At 40.3% G+C, this 26,410-nt stretch overlaps 1 protein-coding gene across 1 annotated transcript in view; it reads right to left on the minus strand.

Moving 5' to 3' along the window:
- The window catches only part of LOC110503970 (endothelial cell-selective adhesion molecule), a 68,884-nt gene that overhangs the window by 18,195 nt on the left and 24,279 nt on the right, over positions 1 to 26,410 (minus strand). The gene's annotated exons all lie outside the window — the stretch shown is intronic.

Genomic DNA, 26,410 nt, shown 5'->3' on the forward strand with positions numbered 1-26,410 from the left:
ATCTCCATTGATCACTGTCATAAACCATAAGCCATGACCTACTTACACTGATAAAGAGAGAGTGAGTTGTAGAACATAGTGGATAGGGCTTGAATTATGACAGTAATTAATAACAGTAGACAGTAATCCTTCACATATCAAGAGAGATCCTGTAGGCTGAAGACAGAGGTCAGTTTTGATTGATGGTATTATACTATGGTGCCTTTTGGAGGGTAACTTGTCTGTTCCACTCTACAGTTACTGAGGCTGTCCAACAGTCAGAACTGTGTTTGGACTAGGGCCCAGTGCAGTTCATGGGTGTCTAATCTTTGCACGATGCTGCTCCTGTTTGCTCAGTGCCTTGTCTTTTCATCTTTGTTTACATGAATATTTCTGCTTGGAAACAGACTGCCTGCATGCCTTTGTGTGTGTGCATTGCTGAATGGACTGTCATACAGTCTTGGAAGCTTTGACAACTAACATGGAACATTTACCACACTCTCCCAGCTGAGAAAGACTGAGGAAAGGGAGGCACACACTGAGCACAGAGGTGGAAAAGGATGGATATATGGAAGCTTTGATCAGTGTACACTACATTTAAAAAGTTTGGGGTCACTTAGAAATGTCCTTGTTTTTGAAATAATTGTTTTTTTTGTCCATTAAAATAACATCAAATTGATCAGAAATACAGTGTAGACATTGTTCATGTTGTAAATGACTATTGTAGCTGGAAACAGCAGACTTTTTATGGAATATCTACATAGGCGTAGAGGCCCATTATCAGCAACCATCACTCCTGTGTTCCAATGGCACGTTGTGTTAGCTAATCCAAGTTTATCATTTTAAAAGGCTAATTGATCATTAGAAAACCCTTTTGCAATTATGTTAACACAGCTGAAAACTGTTGCATCGTGTGTGTGTGTGTAAATCCTTTAATGTGTGTAAACAAAAACATGTGCAGCTGTTTAACACCATAGTGTGCAAGTCAAGACTACTATTTTAATGGAAGTGGGGCGATATGGCCAAAATACCATATTACTATATTTTTTTAAAATTGGGTGGTATTTGATGTTTTTATGTAATAAAAGTTATACATTTGCATTATGAGTATTGTGTGACCCTTGGGGGCAACATTCTAAGTGATTCCAATGGGTCTTTCTCCATTCTGATTGTTTTATACCGTAAAATCAAAAATAATTTTCAGCATTTTCAGCAATTTCAGGCATTTTCTGCACTCATTTGAGATCATTTTCACATTGCCATGTAGGGCTGCACAATATGGGCCTTATTTTTAATCAAATGTTGCAATTGAAATTTGACTTGTGATTTGGAGCAAAATACTTGGGTGAACTTTTGCAATCATGGAAATAGAATGATTATTCTATAGTTAGAATATAATAGTGGGCACTGGATATAGTGTTGTTTGACATGACAATTAATTAAAATGCCAGGGAGGAGTTATTGTGACAGGGTAGGAACCAAAGTGTTTAGTGTTTCCTGGGGGAACTAGAATCTTTGGCTACATTACATGTTCTCTCTTAGGGACTTTATGTAGATAACATATTCTTCCTTTGCATATTCCTCTTTGATTTAGACGATACTGTTGCAAAAACAACATGCTGATTTATGTCCACACCATAACTTGTATTATCAGGCTGTATAGCTAATTACGTTTGTGCTGACTCAGTACATTTATTCTCTAGCTAGCGATTAGCATTAGCAGCTAACAAGATTTGGGACTCACTTGCTAGGAAAAGACAAACTAGCTGTTTGCAGATATAAGAAACACAAACTGATAGTGTAATTATAGAACGGAAGTGGATTTATATTAAGAAGCAATGTGAAAACAGCATCGTTATCAACATTGTTGCATGTGCTGCATTGACCATACAGATCGAACGCAAGTGTCTCGTGGTCGAGGAACAACAAATGCGCTCCTTGAGTGGGCTGGGCTAGGTCTGTATGGAAAGCGCAGAGAGATAGCAGGGAGAGATGACTCAAGTAGCGAAGTAAACTATACAAATGGACGTTAAACACGGTGTATCACATTTAACAAACCAAACATTCAAATATCGTTATAGAAGGTAAAGTAAAAACCCAAACCGGTCCGTGCATCAATACCGGTATATCATAAAATACGGTATACCGCCCAGCAGTCTTGTCTCATATCAGTGGCCTCATCAGAACAGCTGTCAATCATCTAACAGCCCACACTGGCCTGGGACTGGCTCTCTCTGGCAGGAATGATGGCAGGGCATGAAAGGAAGGCTGTGGACCTAAATGGCTCTGGTCTGCACTGTTACACCACCAGAGCAGCAGGCAGCCCACCATCTTGGGCTCTGAAGGAGATATTTATAAGTCATTAGTGTAGCCGGGGGGGGGGGGATAGGGAAGGCACGGGTTGGCCCTTTTATATCCAAGAGAGAGGGCCGCGCTGACAGGCTGACTAGTGACAGATAGAGTCAGTGCTGGCTGGGGGAGTCCGTGCCTATCGCACCGTGGAGCCCTGATGAGCACAGCACAGGTTAATGCAGGCCTGTAATTAAGAAGATGTGATCTGATTTCAGATTTCCGCTGAGCTCTTATCTGAGAGGAATTACAGGGCCCATCATGCAATACTCGAAAGCCTCAAGCATAGAAAACATTAGATATTTGCATGCATGTCACAATGTTTTACAACATTACAGAAATTTTGAAGATGAAAGAGATGTTGCCTTTGAAGGGGTTTGTGTGCTGATGGGGAAGCAAAACCCCACCACAATGTCTTAGAATCTGCCAGGGAACAACCTTTCCCCTCAGTGACGGTAAGCGTTAGCTTCATCTCCATTGTTCAGGCAGGGTGGGTCAGGAAACCAGCAGGAGAGGAGACGGTCAGGAGGTAGGAGCAGGAATAAAAGGCCAACAGCCAGGCAGCTGCCTCCATCGAGTTATGGCTTCCTCTGGATGACTATGTTGCCCCAGATGGGGAGGTCTGTGTACCTTCAGCCCTTGAATACAATAGAGTGGCCTTTCAGAACCTCAAGAACATGACCTATGGCAGCAGGACAAATATCTACTTTGCTTATGAGTCTAACCTAGAGAGGGTTGGATGGCAAATCTAAACACAGGAATCTTGTCCCGAGTTCCACCTACACGCTAAATCCACAAAGACATTCATATAGATTTGTATTAATGGTTAATCCTGTCCATATGATGGCATTTCACCAACTGTGTGTATCAGATCTTCTGTTTGGAATTCTAACCTAAATATTCCAGTATTTTGCGCAAATACAGTAGGCCTCTACGGTCAATATGTTTACTGTAAGGGACTACTATTGGCTATGTGGGCACAAGCTACTATCAGAATTCAGGACAGTGTCAGTTTGACAAGAATACATGTTCCCTGCAGCTCAAGTCATGTTCAAGACTCCATGTCTCCAGTCCACAGAAATTAGGTCATAAAGAATTAACACTGTACTGTGAAAACTAGGGATTATACACAGAGTATACCAAACATTAGGAACACCTAATATTGAGTTGGACCGACCCCCCCCCCCCCCCCCCCCCCCCCCCCTCCCCCTTTTGCACTCAGAACAGTCAATTAAATCGGGGCATGGACTCTACAAGGTTCAAAAGCGTTCCACAAGGATTCTGGCCCACATTCACTCCACAGTTGTGTCAAATCGGCTGGACGTCCTTTGGGTGGAGGACCATTCTTGATACACACAGGAAACTGTTGAGTGTGAAAAACCCAGCACCTACTACCACATGCCATTCAAAGGCACTTCAATCTTGTGTCTTGCCCTTTCACCCTCTGAATGGCACACATACACAGTCCATGTCTCAATTGTTTTGAGGTTTAAACAAGTCGAACAAGGCAGTCCTCATTAGATACATGGTAAACATCTCACATCACCGATAGAGATAAAGACCATAATTGTGGTGGCGTTTGAGTGAGGATAGATAGAGTGTGGGTTGAGGAATGGTTTGAGGAGTGGTTTGAGGAGTGGTTTGAGTGTATGTGAATCATGGTAAGAGATGATGATTTAATGCTATCTAGAAAAAATCTTTAAAAGACTGTGATGAAAGTCCTGAAGAGACAGGCATCCCAGCTAACAACAATCGTTCCCACAACTTTAAAGAGTCTCATTTGGTCATTAACTTAACGTTTTCATAAGAATGTTCCTGTGATGTGCAAGGAATGTTTCCAGGAGACTGTTCCATTAATGTCAAATAGAACTTACCCAGAATGTGGTTACCAAGTTCTTAGAACTTAAAATATGAATGTTCTACACACGTTTCATGGGAATGGTGCAAGAACATTCATGTGTCAAGTTCTGTGGGTTAGGAGAATATTCCATCAATGTCCCACCAAAAAAAACAAAAAAAAAACAGAGCATGGTTGCCATGTTCTCAGAATATAAGATATTAATGTTCTAGGCTCGTTTCATGGGAAGGTTGCAATAACAAGTGTCCAAATAATCAATTACACATCACATATTTTTACTGTAGCCGAGCCCATCAAGGTCTTGATTGGTGAACCACTGATCCATTCATAGCTCTTTGACAAGGTTAGGGATACACAAACACAGTGCTTTTGACATAGTGTTTTCAACTTACATTGCCTTCAGAAAGTATTCACACCCCTTGACTTATTCCACATTTTGTTTTGTTACAACCTGAATTCAAAATGGATTTCAAAATGAATTCTCACCCATTACACACAATACCCCCTAATGACAAAGTGAAAACATGTTTTTAGAGTATTGAAAATGAAATACAAAATATCTAATTTACATAAGTATTCACACCCCTTTGCTATGACACTCAAAATTGAGCTCAGGTGCATCCAATTTTCTTTGGTAATCCGTGAGATGTCACAAAAAATTGGAGTCCACCTGTGGCCAATTCAATTATTTGGTAATGATTTAGAAAGAAACACACCTGTCTTTATAAGGTCCCACAGTTGACAGTGCATGTCAGAGCAGAAACTATACCATGAATTTCAAGGAACTGTCCCTAGATCTTTGAGTTAGAATTGTGATGAGGCATATGTATCTGGGGAAGGGTATAAAATAATTTCTTGAGTGTTCATTGGGAAATTGAAAAAAAATATGGACGAGAGCTGGCCATCCAACCAAACTGAGCAACCGGGCAAGAAGGACCTTGGTCAGGGAGGTGAACAATAACCCAATTACCACTGACAAAACTACAGAGTTCCTTGGCTGAGATGGAAGAACCTGCCAGAACCTACAGCATTTCATCAATCTGGGCTTAATGAGATAGTGGCCAGACGGAAGCTGCTCCTGAGAAAAAGGCACATGACAACATGCCTTGAGTTTGCAAAAAGGCACTTGAAAGACTCAGAGCATAATTCAAAATATTCTGTGGTTTGACGAGACAAAAATCTAACTCTTTGGTCTGAATGCAAAGCGCCATGTCTGGAGAAAACCAAGCACAGCTCATTACCCGTCTAACACCATCCTACCGTGAAGCATGGTGGTGGTGGCAGCATCATGCTATGGAGATGCTTTCAGCGGGAGGAACTGGAAGACTGGTAAGGATAGAGGGAACATTGAAGGGAGCCAAATACATGCAAATTGTTGAAGAGAACCTGCTACAGAGTGCAAACTACCTTAGACTGGGGTGAAGATTTACGTTCCACCAGGACCATGACCCCAAGCAACTCTGGAAAAGCTTCAGAACAAGAATGTGAAAGTCCTTGAGTGGCCCAGCCAAAGCCAAGACTTGACTCGCATTGAAAATCTGTGTAAAGATTTGAAGATTGCTGTTCACCAGTGCTCCCCATCGAACTTACGAGAGCTTGAGAAAATCTGCAAGGAAGGATATCCCCAAATCCAGATGTGCAAAGGTGATACAGACATTTACAAGGCAACTTAAAGTTGTAATCACTGCCAAAGATGCTTCTACAAAGTATTGACTCAGGGGTGTGAATATGTATGTAAATGTGATCTGTTTTTCATTTTAAATAAATGAGCAAAAACATGCTTTCACTTTGTCTTTATGGGGTATTGTGTGTAGATGGATTAAATATATATGTTCTCTCACCCATTTTGAATTCAGGCTGAAATACAACAAAACGTGGAATAAGTCAAGGGGTATGAATACTTTCTGAAGGCATTGTACATACTTGACTTCATTGTGCATGTTCATTTACACAGTAATGATTATTCAACATGTCCTTACCTGGGACTTGATCTCACGCCTTATTGGTTCACAGTACTCAAATTTTCCTGCTACGCCACTATGTCAGTGTCAGTGACTGATTTCCGAAATCTCAGCTCTGTTAAAAGTACACTCAAATATTTTATTCATCATAGTGATTGAGTAAAATTAAAACAGAAAATCCTTAAATAAGTAAATCAAATTAATCTGACTTATCATTGAATTTAGGTACTTATTACAGCAATTGAAGGAAAGGCTTTTTGTATAGTTGTCTAATATTGGTTGGGCATATTAACCTGTCTTAATGACTTTCTTGAATCACTATGATCAATCAAATATTTTATTAAGTGTACTTTTAACAGAGCTGATGCAGTATTTACTTCAAAGTGCATTCACCCTATTGCTCACCCCTATCAAGTTGTTTCAGATCTACACAAGTGCCTAGGGAGAAGGGTTTAGGGATTCTCCTGGACAGGGCCTAACTATACTGGCCCAATAACCACATGCCCTAGAGCAGGGCTCTCCAACCATGTTCCTGGAGATCTACCCTCGTGTAGATTTTCACTCCAACACAAGATATAAGTAACCTGATTCAGTTTGTCGACCAGCTAATTATTAGAATCAGGTGCGCTAGATTAGGGTTTGAGCGAAAACCTACAGGACCGTAGTTCTCCAGGAACAGGGTTGGAGAGCCCTGCCCTAGAGATAACCCTTATTGGGACAGTGGTTAGGGCATTTGGTGTTGGTGGCCTGGGTTCAAGATCCGCTAGAGTAGTCACCCTACAATTTCGTTCTAAGAAATATATATAACTGTCACTATTACTGTTTTGAATTGCATTTCAGACATTTTGATTGATTATATGGTTAGGACACTTGCAAATATTATTTATGAATCTTTGTTTATCATCATAATGTGTATAGATCTCTCCTCGTTCACACATTTCTGGAACTTTGGCTACTAGCTTTGGGCTTTTGTGCCTGACCTTCAGATGCTTTTTCAGGTTTGATGTGGTGTTTCTGGACGAAGAACTCAATGCTGCCATTGCAGAGTTTGCATTTGACTAAAATGTTCTTTCTCCTCGATTAACAAAAAAATACTTGAAGTATTTCCACAAGGAAAATGTTAAGCGGGGTAATAACATGGCTGATATTTTTCTTTGAGTTTCGTCGTTACAATGGCCTATTGGAAACGATAGCCTACAGCATGAATTCTGTTAGCATGAGACAAGGCTTTAAAAACAATATATACAGTGCGTATGGAAAGTATTCAGACCCCTTGACTTTTTCCACATTTTGTTACGTTACAGCCTTATTCTAAAATTGATCAAATTAAATCTATCAAATCTACACACAATACCCCAATAATGACAGAGCAATTTTTTCAGATAAAATATAAAATAACAAATACTTGAATTACATAAGTATTCAGACCCTTTACTATGATACTTGAAATTGAGCTCAGGTGCATCCTGTTTCCATTGATCATCCTTGTAGAAACATCGAAACTTGATTCCTAAATAAGATGGCGCCGGAGAACAAGGCTATCGTTTTACGTATTCCTAACCAATTGTTTTTTTGTTCATTTCTTTGTGTTGTTTGTAACTTATTTTGTACATAACGTTGCTGCTACAGTCTCTTATGATTGAAAATACGGCCCAGTACATCACTGGGGCTAAGCTGCCTGCTATCCAGGACCTCTACACCAGGCGGTGTGAGGAAGGCCCTAAAAATTGTCAACGACCCCAGTCACCCCAGTCATAGACTGCTCTCTCTACTGCCGCATGGCAAGCGGTACCGGAGTGCCAAGTCAAGGACAAAAATGCTTCTCAACAGTTTTTACCCCCAAGCCATAAGACTCCTGAACAGGTAATCAAATGGCTACCCGGAATATTTTCATTGTGTACCACCCCCCCCAACCCCTCTTTTACAATGCTGCTACTCTGTTTATCATATATGCACAGACACTTTAACTATACATTCATGTACATATGTACATACTACCTGAATTAGCCCGACCAACCAGTGCTCCCGCACATTGGCTAACCGGGCTATCTGCATTGTGATCCACCACCCACCAACCCCTCTTTACGCCACTGCTACTCTCTGTTCATCATATATGCGCAATCACTTTAACCATATCTACAAGTACATACTACCTCAATCAGCCTAACTGGTGTCTGAATGTAGCCTCGCTACTGTTATAGCCTCTACTGTATATAGCCTCGCTACTGTTTTTCACTGTCTTTTTACTGATGTTTTTATTTCTTTACTTACCAATTGTTCACCTAATATATTTTTTGCACTATTGGTTAGAGCCTGTAAATAAGCATTTCACTGTATGGTCTACACCTGTTGTATTTGGCGCACGTAACAAATAAACCTTGATTTGAAATAACTTCTGGTTATCAGATTACTCACCACGGAATCCTTTTTTTCCATTAACAAGTCCGACGAGCCCGACGAATGATATATTGCTTCCCCGGGAACAGGCCCAGATCTCCATCATTTGCGTGAAGGCAGAGAAAAAGTGGCAAGAGGGCGGGCTGCCATCTGAGAATTCGTAGGCGATCGAATAAACCCCCACTTCCTTCCATTCTGCTAGCAAACGTGCAATCTTTGTCAAATAAAATCAATGACCTATGTGGAAGATTAATCTACCAAAGGGACATTCAAAACTGTAATATCTTATGCTTCACTGAGTTGTGGCTGAACGACGACATTACCAACATACAGCTGGCTGGATAAACACTATCGGCAGGACAGAGGCGTCTGGTAAGACAAGGGGCGATGGACTATGTATTTTGTAAATAACAGCTGGTGCACGATATCTAAGGAAGTCTTTTGCTCGCCTGATATAGAGTATCTAATGATAAGCTGTAGACCACACTGTCTACCTAGAGAATTTTCATCTGTGTTTTTGTAGCTGTCTACATACCACCACAGACTGATGCTGGCACTAAGACCGCACTGAATGAGCTGTATTCCGCTATTAGCAAACAGAAAAACGCTCTCCCAAAGGCAGCGCTCCTAGTAGCCGGGGACTTTAGCCGGGGACTCAAATCAGTTTTACCTAATTTCTATCAACATGTTAAATATGCAACCAGAAAAAGAAAAAAAAAAGAAAAACTCTGGACCACCTTTACTCAACACACAGAGATGCATACAACACTCTCCCTCGCCCTCCATTTGGCAAATCTGACCATAACTCTATTCTCCTGACTCCTGCTTACAAGCAAAAATTAAAGCAGGATGCACCAGTGACTCGATAAATAAAAAAAGTGGTCAGATGAAGCAGATGCTAAACTACAGGACTGTTTTGCTATCACAGACTGGAACATGTTCCAGGATTCCTCCGATGGCATTGAGGAGTACACCACATCAGTCATTGGCTTCACCAATAAGTATATCGATGACGTCATCCTCACATACCCCAACCAGAAGCCATGGATTACAGGCAACATCCGCACTGAGCTAAAAGCTAGAGCTGCCACTTTCAAGGGGTGGGACTCTAACTCGGAAGCTTCCCCCTATGCCCTCCGATGAACCATCAAAACAGCGAATAACACGGAAACATGTATGAGAGGACCAGCTGTTCCAGAAGACTGTGATCACGCTCACCACAGCCGACGTGAGTAAACAGGTCAACATTCACAAACAGACAGCTTGGTACATTCAGCTTGTCAACACCTCTTACAAAAACAAGTAGTGATGAAGTCAATCTCTTCCACTTTGAACCATGAGAGATTGACATGCATATCATTAAATGTTAGCTCCATGTACTTTTAAGGGCCAGCCGTGCTGCTCTGTTCTGAGCCAACTGCAATTTTACTATATCCCTCTTTGTGCCACCTTACCACACTACTGAACAGTAGTCTAGGTGTGACAAAACTAGGGCCTGTAGGACTTGCCTTGTTGATAGTGTTGTTAAGGCAGAACAGTGCTTTATTATGGACAGATTTCTCCCCATCTTCCCATCTTAGCTACTGTTGTATCAATGTGTTTTGACCATGACAGTTTACAATCCAGGGCTGCTCCAAGAAGTTTAGTCACCTCAACTTGCTCAATTTCCACATTACGAGATTTAGTTGAGGTTTAGGGTTTAGTGAATGATTTGTCCCAAATACAGTGCTTGCTTTTAGTTTTGGAAATACTTAGGACTAACTTATTCCTTTCTACCCATTCCTGAAACTAACTGCAGCTCTTTGTTAAGTGCTGCAGTCATTTCAGTTGTTGTAGTAGCTGACGTGTATAGTGTTGAGTCATCCACAGACATAGACACACTGGCTTTACTCAATGCCAGTGGCATGTGATATTATTAAAGATTGAAAAAAGTAAGGGACCTAAACAGGTACCCTGGGGAATTCCTGATTCTACCTGGATTTTGTTTGAGAGGCTTCCATTAAAGAACACCCTCTTTGTTCTGTTAGACAAGCAATAACACATAGGTTTTTCCAGCAGCAGACTATGATCCAAAATGTCAAAAGCTGCACTTAAGTTTAACAAGACAGCCCCCACAATAATTGTATCAATTTCTCTCACACAAGTGACTGACGATTGGCTAAGTGCTGTGCTTGTTGAGTGTTCTTCCCTATAAGTGTGCTGAAAGTCTGTTGTCAATTTGTTTACTGTGAAATAACATTGTATCTGGTCAAACACAATTTTTTCCAGAAGTTTACAAAGGGTTGGTAACAGGCTGATTGGTCGGCTATTTGAGCCAGTAAAGGGGGCTTTACTATTCTTGGATAGCAGAAAGACTTTAGCTTCCCTCCAGGCCTGAGGGCTCACACTTTCTAGTAGGCTTAAATTGAAGATATAGCAGACGATATTGCAACTATCCTCAGTAAAATTTCGATCCAGATTGTCAGAACCCGGTGGCTTGTCATTGTTGATAGACAACAATAATTGTTCCACCTCTTCCACACTGACTTTACAGAACTCAAAAGTACAATTGTCTTTCATAATTTGGTCAGATATACTTGTAAGTGTAGTGTCAGTATTTGTTGTTGGCATGTCATACCTAAGTTTGCTTATTTTGCCATTGAAAAAGTAATTAAAGTAGTTGGCAAAATCAGTGCGTTTTGTGATGAATGAGCCATCTGATTCAATGAATGATGGAGCCGAGTTAACCTTTTATCCCAAAATGTAATTTAAGGTGCTCCAAAAGGTTTTTACTATCATTCTTTCTATAATTTATTTTTGTTTCATAGTATAGTTTATTTTTCTTTAGTTTAGTAACATGATTTCTTAAATTTGCAGTATGTTTGCTAATCAGTTGGGCTGCCAGACTTATATGCCATACCTTTTGCCTCATTCCTCTCAACCATACAATTTTTCCATTCCTCAACAATCCAAGGGGATTTAACAGTTTTTACTGTAATTTTCTTAATATTGATCATAGTGATTCCAGAGTATTACTAAAATACGTTAATATGCCCCACCAACATTATACAACTATAAAGAAAGCCCTTAAATTGTTTAAATAACTCAATTAAATCAATGAGAGAATAGTCAAATTAACTGATACCTGACAGACATGGTGGCATAGCAGGAATATCTGAATGGTGTGAGCTAAGAGGTTGTGAGTTCAAATCCCAGGTGAGGACATGGTGAATAAAAATGACTGTATAAATTAACATGCATAATGTAATCCGGTATGTCAAATATGTCAGTTGAAAACACTATGCTAGAAGCACTGTGTCTGAATATCCCTAACATTGCCAACAGACAAAAAGAGCTGTGAATGGATGTGTGGTTCACCAAGCAAGGTCTTGATGGGTTTGGCAACAGTAACAAGGTGTAAAGACATTTTTTGGGTGGGAGAACATTTCTATGGGATCATCAGGTGACTTCTTGACAACTGATACACAGAAATGTTCTTGCAACCTTCCCATATAACGTGTCTAGAACATTAATATTGTATATTCCAAGAACATGGCAACCATGTTCTGTGTATGGTTGATGTGACGTTGATGGAATATTCTCCTATCCCTCAGAAAACTGGACACATGAATGTTCCTGCAAAGTCCCATAAATCACTTCTAGAACATTAATATTGTATATTCTGAGAACATGGCAACCACCTTCAAGATTAGTTCTGCTTGACATGAAGGGAATGTTCTACCTTCATCACCAACATATGCTAAAAAGGCTCTCAAATGTTTTTTGCCAACATTGATAGCTAGGGGAAGATTCTAATGGAAAACTGAACACGTAAACATCAAAAACATTCTCTCTCCCTAGAATTGTTATCTAGGATGCAGCAAAACCCTAGGACCAGGGCTCAGGTGGCCCTGCACCATGGTCAGTGCCAAGCCAGCGTACGCACATGCACGCGCGCACACACACACACACACACAGCGAGATCAATGCCAAGCCAGAACTCAAATCCAGTAGACAAACACAACCAAATATGTGTGTCCATGCGCTGAGAGACATAACACAGCGCTTAGCCTAGTACTTAGAATACACTGGAAATTCTTTGTCAGTCATGGGCCCCACCTGAGCCCTGCAGCCTCAGAACCCCAGACTGCTGCTGCTACTCTGTTCCCAGGCAATTTTCAAAGCACAGTTTTGTATTTGTTTTGTAGTGTTTAATATTGAAATAAACAAACATGGCGAGGTCCTAATTATAGATCAATGGAATATGTGATAAGAACGTTAAATCAAAAGATTTAAGAGGACCTTTGCTCGGTCTGTCAATCTCTAGGAACGTACTGTGGAGGAGGGATAATCAATGGGGTTGGTAAGGAGGGACATCACCAAGGACTGTCACTCACTGATTCTACATTTTATTGGAGAGACCAGCGCTCACCCAAGAATCCATAGGGGCCACTTTCATTTAAATGGCACTGGGGATAATTCAATATCAAAGATTGAAGCGAGGTCTAATCCTGCACTTGATGTTTGATATAATAAATTAGCATACTATTTTCCAAAGGTGCATGATAAAGTCACAGTATGTTGTATGCACATAGGCACAGCCCATGACTGCACATTATCAGTTAAATCAAGGAGGTAAACAAACGAGACGGCAAATAATAATCCCCAATAGCCTTTCAAACTAAATTTAGGGAGGGGCTGTAAATCGTTGTGGTGAGAGGAGTGTAATCTGTATAGATTATGTCACAGCCTAAATGGATTCAAATGTTTTGGTACCACACCCTGTCACAATAGATGAACAGAGACAGGCTTTTAAAGCCTCTGGGGTCTCGCACTGTCTTTAACTGGGGCTAGGTTAACAAAATCAAAGGTCTGACTGCACAGAGATGCTTGGGAATATGGTCAATATGGGGGACCATGTTGTGGTTGTTTCAGGGGAAAGATCATCATCTAGGACGTGACAATGGTTAATCAAATCTCCACATTTTTTTGCTCCATTTTGCAGGCCTTCTCATACAGTTGCAACTGTATTTTCATTTGTAAATCAAGACCTTTCTTGAGTTGGGATCTGGGATGGTGCAACTGTAGAGAATCTATGGTTGTTGTGGGGGAAAGGGGTTGAGTGTGTATGAGTGTGTGTGTCCCACAACTGTTGGAGTAGAAGATGTTAAGGACAATATAGGATGATTCACAATAATTGTTTGCTAATATAATAATTGCTTGCCATAATGTATTTTTGGTAATGGCGAGAGGTAAAAATCCTATGCATATATTACTACAAATATGAATAGCTAATTACGGAAAAAGATATATAGCCATTAAAATATCTATATTACAAATCGAGGTGAGGGCGATGGAAATGTTGATCTGCTTCTGTTCTGTGGGTGGCGCTGTGTGCTCTTTTCGAGGAATGGGTCCAATTGGAGGTTTACTTAGTAGCAATGCAAATATCATGGTACAGCCACAGACACTCAATCATCATCTTACTTTTTAATGGTACGTTTACAAACATATATTTTGATAAATAGAATAAAAAAAACTTGTCTCATTATGTTAAGTGGTGAAATAAGTATAGCCAGTTATAATTGTAATTGCTTAGCAGATAATAAGGAAAGACAATTAGTACCTGGCTAAACGAGAAGGTGGGGGTAAAATACACTGCTCAAAAAAATTAAGGGAACTTAAACAACACAATGTAACTCCAAGTCAATCACACTTCTGTGAAATCAAACTGTCCACTTAGGAAGCAACACTGATTGACAATAAATTGCACATGCTGTTGTGCAAATGGAATAGAAAACAGGTGGAAATTATAGGCAATTAGCCTCCCAATAAAGGAGTGGTTCGGCAAGTGGTGACTACAGACCACTTCTCAGTTCCTATGCTTCCTGGCTGATGTTTTGGTCACTTTTGAATGCTGCCGGTGCTTTCACTCTAGTGGTAGCATGAGACAGAGTCTACAACCCACACAAGTGGCTCAGGTAGTGCAGCTCATCCAGGATGGCACATCAATGCGAGCTGTGGCAAGAAGGTTTGCTGTGTCTGTCAGCGTAGTGTCCAAAGCATGGAGGCGCTACCAGGAGACAGGCCAGTACATCAGGTGACGTGGAGGAGGCCGTAGGAGGGCAACAACCCAGCAGCAGGACCGCTACCTCCGCCTTTGTGCAAGGAAGATCAGGAGGAGCACTGCCAGAACCCTGCAAAATGACCTCCAGCAGGCCACAAATGTGCATGTGCCTGCTCAAACGGTCAGAAACAGACTCCATGAGGGTGGTATGAGGGCCCGACGTCCACAGGTGGGGGCAACTTCTACATTACCGTGTAGTTTACCAATAAAATGGTCTGACAGGGATGTGGACATACTGCAGCTAACACAGACATGTGGAAATGTCTGCTCTACCCAAAATTACAACCAACTAATTGCAGCATTACCACAAAATTGGAAGAGGCAAGTAGAAAGGGGAAAAAGTAAGCAACTTGTCTGTCGGCCCTAAATAAAAAGACCATAAATTGTTAAAGAAAATTATGATAAATTAAAATATACCAACTACATTTAAGGACCAAAAAAAAATTGGCAGCTGTGCCATATAAATTGCAAAATAGTTGGGAAGAGATGTTCGATGTACCCATTCCATGGCACATTGTTTATGAATTGACACGCAAAACACCGGATTCAAAACTTCACATTTTTCAATTTAAATTATACAAAATTATTGTAACCAATAGAATGTGTCCCATTTTTATACACAGTGGGGCAAAAAAATATTTAGTCAGCCACCAATTGTGCAAGTTCTCCCACTTAAAAAGATGAGACCTGTATTTCTCATCATAGGTACACTTCAACTATGACAGACAAAATGAGAAAAAAAATCCAGAAAATCACATTGTACGATTTTTTATGAATTTATTTGCAAATTATGGTGGAAAATAAGTATTTGGTCAATAACAAAAGTTTCTCATTACTTTGTTATATACCCTTTGTTGGCAATGACAGAGGTCAAACGTTTTCTGTAAATCTTCACAAGGTTTTCACACACTGTTGCTGGTATTTTGGCCCATTCCTCCATGCAGATCTCCTCTAGAGCAGTGATGTTTTGGGGCTGTTGCTGGGCAACACGGACTTTCAACTCCCTCCAAAGATTTTTTATGGGGTTGAGATCTGGAGACTGGCTAGACCACTCCAGGACCTTGAAATGCTTCTTACGAAGCCACTCCTTCATTTTTTCTGTCATAGATAGTTGAAGTGTACCTATGATCAAAATTATAGGCCTCTCATCTTTTTAAGTGGGAGAACTTGCACAATTGGTGGCTGACTAAATACTTTTTTGCCCCACTGTATATAAAAATCAATCTTCCCAGCTCTGCAGATTTTGCTGAGAGGAGGCAGTCATTAGATAATTTATTTTGGTACTGTCCATCTGTAGATCATTTTTGGTCAAAGGTCCAGGAAATGGCTGAGGAATTGCAACATTTACCTGAAAAATAACACTGCAGATAGCAATTACTGGGTGATTTGAAAAGTCCTGGTCAATCAATCAATAACAAATCATTTTAGCAAAAATGTTCCTTTAATTTACAATCTGTAGAAGCTATGAGAATATAAAGGTTCAGTACTTTTGTGAAGCATCACAGCACAGTTGAAAAATATATGGCAAATAAATCCAAAATGGATGGCTTTAAGAGATCGATGGAAGGGGTTGAATGGAGCTGAAGGGTGGGACTAACAAGATAACCAATGTAAAAGATACGGGTCTGTAAAATGTATATAGGTTCAGAACTTTTGTGAAATAGCAGTTACAAATACAAATCAAACTGGATGGACATCAGAAATAGAGGAAGGACTAAAAACAAACAAAATATAACTATTGTAAAATAGATTGTGTCTGTAAAATGTGTTTAATATGTATGAACTGAAGGTAGAAGCCTAAGTGTTATTGTTTAGTTTACTCCAATTGGGGGAGGGTTTGCGGGGAATAAAGGTGTATTCTAAAGAAAGTGTGTCCAAAAAATAAGGGGGATTGGAAATGATGCAGACAAATTACATTGATGGAAGAAACAATCCACTCCTTAAAAATAAAAAAAGCCCAGGCTCATCAGTAGGTATGAGTACACTGGTAGGCCATACAGGCTGCTGTTGTCTTGCTGATAGAGCTGGTGGGTTATACACTATGTTCTTAATTTCGTCATTCTTCCACAACTCGGTGAAGCATAAAATATTACAGTTTTTAATGTCCCGTTTTCAGTTCGTCCCATTTATTTTCTAGCGATTTAACGTTAGATTGTAGAACGGAGGGCAAGGGCAGATTAGCCACTCGTTGCCTGGTCCTCACAAGGCACCCTGATCTTTTGCCTCACTCAGTTTCCTTCTCCATCGAATCATGTGGATCGGGGCCTGTCCGACTCTTGATTCAAAGTTTCCGTTTGGAAATTGCTTCACTAGTCTAAACTATTTCAAATGCGTGCAACACATTCCATTTCACCACTGTAGTAGTAAATGACAAAGTGAAAATTGTTGAGTATTTTTGTATCTTTCTCTACAAACTGCAGAAGATGGCAGCTGTGCCCTCCAAAAACACTTTATTCTGTTCACGTGCTCTTATGTGAAGTTAATGTGATGACATGAAACTATACTTTTGAAAACCTGGCCACATGCAAAGTGTCCCAAAAACACATGTGACATTGTGTCATTTTCCAAATGTGAAATCATGAGGCATTTCTGTAAAGGCGGGTACAGATAGGTAGGACCACAAAACTTTAACATTATGATACCAGAAGGGGAAAGTGCCACATCTAGCAGTGGTTTAATCGATCAACAGACTGTGCTATAACAGTGTCAGCCAAGGATTGGAGACAAAACTCAGTTCTGTCAGGAGATGAGATGCAGCCACCCAAGAAACAAATTAATGTTCGCATTCATATGCATGCTGACAAGCTATAAATTACCATATAGATATGTATATATCATTTTTTGAAACATGTACTTTGCACAACAACAAAAAATGTACACAGAAAAGCAAACATCCTCGGGATGTAAGAATCAAAGAACTTCGACTATGCTCATATTTTACATTTAGAGACAAGATTGCAAGTTGTCGACAAGACCAACAACCGAGAAGAATAAAGCAACAGCATTGCCTACCTATCTGATATAGAACATATTATCTATAGACTATAAGAGGATATTATCATAACATGTGTTCAAACAGCTAATATAACTCTGCAATTGGCACTGAATATGCTGCAGGTGTACTGGGTAGGCAGCCATTGACGCTCAGCCATCTGTCCATCCAACTCCAGAGCTGTAGAGACACGGGCACATGGGATTTACAGGTCAATAGGCCACCACTGAGGAGAGAGGAGTTCATTAGTTACATAAACAGGGTCACAGATGTAATTGCAGAGTACAGTGACATTCTTAATTGCTGTGCTACAACAGTGCAGGTCAAAACGAGAAGTGAATGAAACAAAAATAATAAATACATATTTGCGACAGTAACAATGATAAAATGTCCATTGGGGGTGGGGGTAGGAATTCCAGGGGGCAGGGGAGCAGATAGCTGCCAAGAGGTGGCTATTCAGCTGCCTGATGGTTAGAAGCTTTTTTTAAACCGGTGTGATGGACAGACCCCACACACACCTGGAATACAATCAATCACTTGACCCAGGGTCATATGAGGGTAACGTTACAGCAGAGTGCACACGTACATAAAACAAAAGCTACTGTACAGTGTGCTGTAGTTTCACTATCCCTTACTACTCAGAGGGGACTTTGTGTATGCATATACAGTTGAAGTCAGAAGTTTACATACACCTTAGCCAACTACACTGAGTCAGTTTCACAATTCCTGACATTTAATCCCAGTAAAAATTCCCTGTCTTAGGTCAGTTAGGATCGCCACTATTTTAAGAATGTGAAATGTCAGAATAATAGTAGAGAGAATGATTTATTTCAGCTTTTACAGTGCCTTGCGAAAGTATTCGGCCCCCTTGAACTTTGCGACCTTTTGCCACATTTCAGGCTTCAAACATAAAGATATAAAACTGTATTTTTTTGTGAAGAATCAACAACAAGTGGGACACAATCATGAAGTGGAACGACATTTATTGGATATTTCAAACTTTTTTAACAGATCAAAAACTGAAAAATTGGGCGTGCAAAATTAGGCCTTGAAATACAGCCACAGATACACATCCAATTGACATCCATTAGCCTATCAGAAGCTTCTAAAGCCATTTTCTGGAATTTCCAAGCTGTTTAAAAGGCACAGTCAACTTAGTGTATGTAAACTTCTGACCCACTGGAATTGTGATAGTGATATATAACTGAAATAATCTGTCTAAACAATTGTTGGGAAAAGTATTTGTCACGCACAAAGTAGATGTCCTAACCGACTTGCCAAAACTATAGTTTGTTAACAGGAAATTTGTGAAGTGGTTGCAAAATTATTTTTATTGACTCCAACCTAAGTTTATGTAAACTTCTGACTTCAGCTGTATATGCAGCTGCCAAAGTGAACATGCATGCACCTGGCATAACCAAACATACGAGTTACAGTATAGTTTACTTGTTTACTGTAAACACTAATTTACTGTCTCGATAAAGCTTGCTGATGAAATGTATTAAAAACATCCCATTACTGACAGCTTGTGTGACAACAGTCTGACAGTTGGCAGTAGAGGGGTTAAGTCTTTAATTCTCCCACAGTTTAACAGGGCAGATAAGTTTGAAACCTGTCGTGTTGGGGGTAAATTCACTGTGTGTGATAATTCAGAGATATTAGTGGGAGTGTTTGTGTGTGTCAAGTGTGTGAATGCATATAATCTGTGGGTATGTGGGACAAAGTTTGTGTGAGGTGTCTGAAGAAGTCTATGCTGTGCACCTAAACACACGCGTCCATACAGTGTGTTTACATATGGTTTGGTTGGGCGGTATCCAGATTTTCATATCCTCATTATCGTCCTTCTCTCACACCAGGATTTACGGCATTACCGGCTTAGTACACAAGGGGGGGGAAAATTCCCATTGGGTGTCTATTTAAATCAAATAAAATTGTATTTGTCACATGCGTCAGGTAGACCTTACAGTGAAATGCATACTTACAAGCCCCTAACACTTGTTGGTCAAGTATTTGCTAAAATAAACTGAAGTAAAAAAATAAAGCAGATAAAGTCAAATAAATAAGTAAGGAGCACAAATAAAGTAACAGTAGCGACGCTATATACAGGGGGTACTGGTACAGAGTCAGGGGGTACTGGTACAATGTGAGGGGGCACAGGTTAGTCGAGGCAATTGAGGTATGCCCATATAGGTAGCAGTAAAGTGACTACGCATGGATAATAAACAGTAGCATTGTAAAAATGGGGGACCGCTAACAAAATGAGCACAAGTAATAACCAATTTCAATGGAGGCGTCACTAAATATGCTAACGAGAACAAACGAAAATAAACAAATTGCAAAGACCAACAACCTAGTCAGTTGTACAACTGAATGCCTTGGAGCTACCGAATGTCATTTCTGGGGAGTTTGTACATATACAAGCAAGTGTGAACGAGCGACATTGTGCAAACGAACAAAGTTTTGACATGCTTGTCTGAAGTAAAAAAAAAACAGTACTGTGTACACACGGTCTGTGTGGAGTCTGGGAGTTGCTAGGGAAACAGGTCTGCCTGCTCTGCTTGGAGAAGGAGCAGATGGGCCCAGAATGGAGAGGAGAAAAAAACAAGGAAATCAAGCTGCAGTTGCAGTTGTACAGATAACTCATCAAAAAGTGTTATGACTTCTCACAGAAGAAAGTTAACACAAAATGATGCCCCATGACCGTACTAATTCAGTCACTTACTTAGATAACTAGTAAGTTAAACTCAGGGGTTGCCCTAACAGAAATTCTGTTTTCCCCAAGCAAGAAAACTAAAACAAAAAACATACAAGAAATACCTTGCTGTAAAAGTAAACACAGATCTAAAATGCTACTTATTGTAATTTCGGGTCAGCAAACAAATTGTGCTTCAGTTGCACCTCTCCACTTGGATGAGAATTCACGAACGGGCAAGCAAGACACAGCACTATGACTGAAGTACCTGGAGAAAAGCTACACTTCATTGTGTCCAGCCTACTTTTTTCTGGTAAAATGCAAGATTAACTTTAAGCAAAACATTAGGAAATGTAGCTGGTTACATTCTTTCTATGATAAACATTAGAAATATGTCTTTTTTGCAAAAAAGATGCATGGCCTTTTCAGTGTAAGCGCATTTACTTGTGGCTGACAGCCAAATAGTGTTTCACTTCGGTTGTCATCTGATGACAATTAAGCAATCGTCTGCCGAATGTGATGCACTAATGTATTTTCTGTGAAATAAAACTAGTTGCACATCCCCGATAACTACAGTGCCTTGCGAAAGTATTCGGCCCCCTTGAACTTTGCGACCTTTTGCCACATTTCAGGCTTCAAACATAAAGATATAAAACTGTATTTTTTTGTGAAGAATCAACAACAAGTGGGACACAATCATGAAGTGGAACGACATTTATTGGATATTTCAAACTTTTTTAACAAATCAAAAACTGAAAAATTGGGCGTGCAAAATTATTAGTTCTGCCCTTGAACAGGCAGTTAACCCACAGAACTAGGCCGTCATTGAAAATAAGAATTTGTTCTTAACTGACTTGCCTAGTTAAATAAAGGTTAAACAAACAAAATTACACAGGTGCACGTTGTGCTGACACAATAAAAAGGCCAATCTAAAAATATGCCGTTTTGTCACAAAACACAATGCCAAACCGCTCGCGGTCTGTGGTTGTGAGGCCGGTTGGACGTACTGCCAGATTCTCTTAAATGATGTGGAAGGCAGCTTATGGTAGAGAAATTAACATTAAATTCTCTGGTGGACATTCCTGCAATCAGCATGCCAATTGCACGCTCCCTCAAAACATGAGACACTACGGTTTTGAGGGAGCGTGCAATTTTTAGGCCTACTTACAATTTGCCTGTCGTTTCTTCAGTGTGCTGAAGTGCAGTAGCCTTTCAGAAGTCCAAATCTAACAACTCAAGCATTCTAGTAAAGGCCCCAAGTGTTCTCCATGTCCAGGACTGTTTTCCCGATTCCTTAGAACTGGAGATTTAACCCGTTTAAGTGACAGAATGTCAGCCAAAAAAGCTGTATGTGTAGCTTGCAGTTACAACATCTTAAGGATCGTATTCTTTTTTCCCCTTCAATTTTTGCCTAAAATGACATACCCAAATCTAACTGCCTGGAGCTCAGGACCTGAAGCAAAGACATGCATATTCTTGATTCCATTTGAAAGGAAACACTGAAGTTTGTGGAAATGTGAAATGTGAAAACGCATGTTTTTTGTTTGTATTATCTTTGTGCCAAATTGGTAAATTGATACATTTTCAAGTACATAACTATAGAGAACACAAAAACGATATGGTAATCTATATATTTTTAAAGTTTACACTCCCAGGAATGTCATACATGATGGATTAGCTTATACACTAACTTTCACACATCTAGATGGCCTGGTGGAGTGGGTGTGGAGTCAGAGGCCGCAGGGGTTCAAACTGTAGAACCCAGTACCTACATTTGAATATAAAAATGGATTTTAAAACTATGCTACATTTTATCTCTAGAACCCTCAGGATGACAAATCAGAGCAAGATTACTGAATGTAAGTACATTATTTACCTTCAGAGGTGAATGTATCAAACCAGTTGCAGTGCCACGTTGTCGTTGTGCACTCTGAAAAAATACCACTGTAAATTGGACAGTGCCATTTAACAAGAATTTAAGCTTTCTGCCCATATAAGACACGTCCATTTCCTGGAAAGTTTGCTGTTACTTACAACTGTCATGCTAATCACATTAGTGCACGTCCCGGTATAGGACGGTTGCGTTAAGGATTAGAGGTTAACACTTAAATGTTTCTGCGTCTGGCCTTTGGGTGGGGCGGGAAGGCAACTTTGAAAGTTCTATGCTTAGATTGAAAATATCACTTTTTGCAAATAATTCAATGCAAATAAGTGGCTTGACATTGGGAAAATATAAGATGAAAGCATCTGTACATTCTTCCCTGAAACTTATATTTTCATTATCCACCTTTCTTTAGATACTTTGAGAGCGACATTCTCTTGCCATCAAGATAATTGTTCTGAATAAATGTTGACATTATGAAAAAGTAGTGTAGCCTACAGTAGACCATGTAGACCCGTTTCTCACTAATCAATGCAGAGAAATAGAAACAATTATTTGAAGAGACATGGCGATTTTATGAGAGTAACCAGATCGAAAGCATTGTGTTATGGTCACTGAATTTCTTATGTACTAATCGTACGTGTTAAAAATGTTTTATTTGTATTGTAGGTCAATTAAAGTGTACTAATATTATATACCAATTATGTTCTGGCCTGCTGACTATCAGCTCAAAAAAGTGGCCTGAGGCCAAACCTAGTTGACGAACCCTGATGATAGTATTGTCTCGTCGTGTTGTGTCCTATATTTCTTTTTCTTTCTTTTTAATCCCAGCCCCCATCCCCGCAGGAGGCCTTTTGGTAGGCCGTAATTGTAAATAAGAATTTGTTCTAAACTGTCTTGCCTAGTTAAATAAAAAGATGGTGTATATAGTGAAAGAGCAGCAGTGAAATTTCCCTTTAACCACACTGCTAACCTTATGCCTAGCCCTAAATTAAGATCAAAAAGCTAATGTTTACGATATAGACCATTTTGACTTTGTGGCTGTGCCATCTAGTGGAAACCGTATTTGGTGGGTAAGTAGGCAGGGACTATACCACAGCAATCCCACATCAGATCAATACAGTCTAGCCCAGCACGGGCTAGCCCACACCGAGCTCAACACGGGCCATGAATGAAAAACGCTTCATCTCCTATTGCACAAGTTGACTGCCGGTATTTATACTGAACAAAAATACAACAATTTCAAAGATTTTACTGAGTTACAGTTCATATGAGCAAATCAGCCAATTAAAATAAATTCATTAGGCCCTAATCTATGGATTTCACATGACGAACAGATATGCATCTGTTGGTCACATAACTTTGAAAGAAAAATGGGCCTCAGGATCTCGCCACGGTATCTCTGTGCATTCCAATTGCCATCAATAAAATGCAATTATGTTTGTTGTCTGTAGCTTGTGCCTGCCCATACCATAGCCCCACCATGGGGCATTCCGTTCACAACATGGACATCAGTAAACCGCTTGCCCACACAACGCCATGAACGTGGTCTGCGGTTGTGAGGTCGGTTGGACGTACTGCCAGATTCTAAAACAATGTTGGCGGCGGCTTATGATAATGGAAAGTTCATTTCTCCATCTGGCAACAGCTCTGGTGGACATTCCTAGTCAGCATTCCAATTGAGCGCTCCCTCAAAATATCTGTGGTATTGTGTTGCGTGATAAAACTGCATGTTTTAGAGTGGCCTTTTATTGTCCCAAGCAGAAAGTGCACCTGTGTAATGATCATGCTTCTTGATATTCCACACCTGTCATGGAAAAGGAGAAATGCTCACTAACAGGGATGTAAACAATTTTGTGCACAAGATGACAATCTTTTATTCTGAGGTCATGAAACATGGGACCAAGACATTACATTGTGTTTATATTTTTGTATAGCATACTTAAAATGTTTAAAGTATATATATATATATATATATATACACACACACACACACATACACACACACAGTGTCTATTTCCAAATACCCCAGTATACAGTACAGTATATCGCCCAAGCCTACATTCTCATTTGCTTGTATGTAAAGGCTGAGTAGAGGGGTTTACTGTTCTTAACCCCAGGTCCATCTCTGAGCCAACCCATCCCCAGCCAGTCTGCTTGATCCTGTGCCACTCAGAGATGAGGGATGGCTGATGTATCTTAGTCCAGGTCGCTAAGCTGTCTCTCCACACTCTAATCTTATTTTCAGGCCAAACTGGCTTTAAGGGAGAGGCAGGGAGCTTGGGACAGGCTGATCCCAACTGTACAGAGAACACGTCTTAATCTGGCCACTGCGCTGCGCATTGAATCCCAACAGTTGCATTAGGCAACGGGACCTGGCTGGCTGCGTGGGTGGGTGGATACCCTTTTCATAAGCTATTAACAATGTTTTACTTCATGTAATCTCCACTATTCATGGTTTACCTTGGAGAAAGCAGCCCCCATTAAAATAACACATCAGCATGGAACCTTCAAGTCCAAATGTATTCAAGTTCATACAAAATTAACTATTGTAGTCCAAAAAGACAATTTGATTTGGTTGGGAGACAATCCAAATATATAGTATTAGTGGGAAATGCAAACAGATCATGTGATCACCTTCCAAGGCGTAGTGTGTACACGCACAGTGTACCTTGTGCCATTACTAACTTGATTAAACCTGCCTGTCTATCAATCCCTTGTAGCAATGGTAGAGTTATATCCATGTCTCCAAAACAACCAATGTTTTACTGTCTCTAAATTGGGGCTGGGCAATATGGCGTAACAAACATATCGATCCAATTCACGATATAAACGCAGCAAAAAAAGAAAAGTCCTGTCAACTGTTTATTTTCAGCAAACTTAACATGTTCAATCTTATTTTCATGCAAATATTTACACAACTGAGACAAACGGAACAAGTTCCACACACGTGACTAACAGAAATTGAATACTGTGTCCCTGAACAAAGGGTGGAGGGTTAAAATCAGAAGTAACAGTCAGTATCTGGTGTGGCCACCAGCTGCATTAAGTACTGCAGTGCATCTCCTCCTCATGGACTGCACCAGATTTTCTGGGGGGGGGGGGTGGTTCCCAGGCATGCGCAATGGGATTGAGATCCGGGCTCTTCGCTGGCCATGGCAGAACACTGACATTCCAAACCATGCACAGAACGAGCAGTATGGCTGGTGGCATTGTCATGCTGGACGGTCCTGTCAGGATGAGCCTGCAGGAAGAGTACCACATGAGAGAGGATGTCTTCCCTGTAACGCACAGCATTGAGATTGGAGGCAATGAAAACAAGCTCAGTCCGATGATGCTGTGACACACCACCCCATGACGGACCGCTCCACCTCGATCCCGCTCCAGAGTACAGGCCTCGGTGTAACGCTCATTCCTTCGACGATAATCGTGAATCTAACCATCACCCCTGGTGAGACAAAACCGCGACTCGTCAGTGAAGAGCACTTTTTACCAGTCCTGTCTGGTCCAGCGACGGTTGGTTTGTGCCCATAGGCGACGTTGTTGCCAGTGATGTCTGGTGAGGACCTGCCTTTACAACAGGCCTACAAGCCCTCAGTCCAGCCTCTCAGTCTATTACAAATCAAATCAAATTTTATTTGTCACATACACATGGTTAGCAGATGTGTAGCGAAATGCTTGTGCTTCTAGTTCCGACAATGCAGTGATAACCAACAAGTAATCTAACTAACAATTCCAAAACTACTGTCTTGTACACAGTGTAAGGGGATAAAGAATATGTACATAAGGATATATGAATGAGTGATGGTACAGAGCAGCATAGGCAAGATACAGTAGATGGTATCGAGTACAGTATATACACATATGAGATGAGTATGTAAACAAAGTGGCATAGTTAAAGTGGCTAGTGATACATGTATTACATAAGGATACAGTCGATGATATAGAGTACAGTATATACGTATGCATATGAGATATGTTACTTACCCTACATTATTCAAGGTAGCATTGTTTAAAGTGGCTAATGATATTTACATAATTTCCCATCAATTCCCATTATTAAAGTGGCTGGAGTTGAGTCAGTGTCAGTGTGTTGGCAGCAGCCACTCAATGTTAGTGGTGGCTGTTTAACAGTCTGATGGTCTTGAGATAGAAGCTGTTTTTCAGTCTCTCGGTCCCAGCTTTGATGCACCT

This window comes from Oncorhynchus mykiss, chromosome 24, assembly GCF_013265735.2.
Source record: "Oncorhynchus mykiss isolate Arlee chromosome 24, USDA_OmykA_1.1, whole genome shotgun sequence".
Taxonomy (NCBI): domain Eukaryota; kingdom Metazoa; phylum Chordata; class Actinopteri; order Salmoniformes; family Salmonidae; genus Oncorhynchus; species Oncorhynchus mykiss.